This window comes from Hipposideros armiger, unplaced genomic scaffold, assembly GCF_001890085.2.
Source record: "Hipposideros armiger isolate ML-2016 unplaced genomic scaffold, ASM189008v1 scaffold_96, whole genome shotgun sequence".
NCBI lineage: Eukaryota > Metazoa > Chordata > Mammalia > Chiroptera > Hipposideridae > Hipposideros > Hipposideros armiger.
The window spans coordinates 2,199,935-2,201,794 of NW_017731446.1; the positions used below are offsets into that span (position 1 = coordinate 2,199,935).

At 47.3% G+C, this 1,860-nt stretch overlaps 1 pseudogene; it reads left to right on the forward strand.

The window, feature by feature from the left end:
• The first annotated feature begins 769 nt into the window (after window positions 1-769).
• Window positions 770-1,173, forward strand: LOC109384518 (60S ribosomal protein L31 pseudogene; annotated as a pseudogene).
• The last annotated feature ends 687 nt before the right edge of the window (window positions 1,174-1,860 follow it).

Consider the following 1,860-nt stretch of genomic DNA (forward strand, 5'->3'; position numbering starts at 1 on the left):
TAGAGGCCTCCCCTGACTTTGAGGTCATCACGCCCCAAAAAAGACACAGGGCCAGTGCAGAGAGAACCAGGCATCCACAGAGCCCCTCCTATCAATCATCCTTGCCACTACCTCTTCTATGCATTCAGCCCCTTGGTCGCTGTGCCCCAGGCCTCTGCCCAAGCTGTCCCCTCTACCTCTCATGCCCTTTGCCCACCCATTGCCTGACTAGCTCAGAGTCTTTTTTAGGCTGCAACCCACAGCCTCGGTGCTTCCCCCTGACTGATCACATCTGGCACAACTGTGGTGATTGTGATAAAGCTGACCTACCTGGTCCAAGCACGTCACATATATCGTCAGTTAATTTTCACAGTAGTTCTCAAATGTGGGTTCTTTTTTCATCTCCGCTTTACAGCAAGGGTCCCGCAGCTGGTCAGGGGCAGAGCCTGGCCCTGAACCCGGGCAGCGCAGCTATAGTCTGTGCACCCAAGTCACGGGTATGCTGCTTCTTTCACACTGTGAATTCCTCAGCCCCTGACACAGGCCTGGTGTCGAGTAGGGACTTGGTAAACACTCATCGAATACATGACCAGCTGTATCAGATCAGATCATTCTTTGCTCTTTCTAGGTCTGTTTTCCTGACAAAAATGCTCTCCCCTTAAGGACAGGGACTGGATCGTATTTGTCTCATGACCAGCACAGAACCTGGTACACAGTAGGTGCTCAAAAAATGCTTGACGACTAAACGAAAGCATGAATGGGCCTTTCTTTCCAACTTGGGCCTGGCAGGATGGTTCCCGCAAAGAAGGGCGGTGAGCAGAAGAAGGGCTGTTCTGCCATCAACGAGGCAGTGACCAGAGAACACACCATCAACATTCACAAGTGCATCCATGGAGTGGGTTTCAAGAAGCGTGCTCCTCGGGCACTCAAAGAGATCCGGAAATTTGCCATGAAGGAGATGGGAACCCCAGATGTGCGCACTGACACCAGACTCAACAAAGCTGTCTGGGCCAAAGGAATAAGGAACGTCCCATACCACATCCGGGTGCGGTTGTCCAGAAAGCGTAATGAGGATGAAGAGTCACCAAATAAGCTCTGTATGTTGGTTACCTATGTACCTGTCACCACTTTCAAAAATCTACAAACAGTTAATGTGGATGAGAACTAACTGCTGATTGTTGAATAAAGTTATAAAACTGCAAAACAAAAAAAAAAAGAAAAAAAGAATGAATCAACCAGAAGTGATGGTTTAGGGGCCTAAAAAAGACAAACAATGAGGAAGTCAGCCCAGAATTTTCCCTGCTAATGAAGCCACAGTGAGCACAGCAGGATGCCAAATTCAATCCGAGGACCCTTTGTTATGCGCTCAAAGCAGTTGGTAGCACAGGATGGCAAGGGGCACATATTGTCCAATTGAAGAGGCAGGCTGTGGGGTGAGGCAGTGCCAAGCTTGCAGAAAGCCCTCAGAGGCTGCCCTGTTGAACATGCTCCGTGTTCAGCCACAGACTTTTAGTTTAAAAAAACAACAACAACACTTTATTGAGATGTAATCATATGCCACAAAATTCATCCACTTAAAATGTGCAATTCAGCATTTCTTAGCATAGTTACAGAGTTGTGCAACCATCACCACAATCTAATTTTAGAACATTTTCATCACCCCCAAAGAAATCTTGCACCCATTAGCAGTCACTCTCCATCCCTACCTCCCTAGCCCCAGCCCTAGGCAACCACTAATCTACTTTGTCTTTATGAATTTACCGGTTCTGCATATGTCATATAAATGGAATCATACAATATGTGGCCTTTTGTGACTAGCGTCTTTCCCTTAGCATAATGTGCTCAAGGTTTACTCACGCTGTGACATGTGTCCATACCATA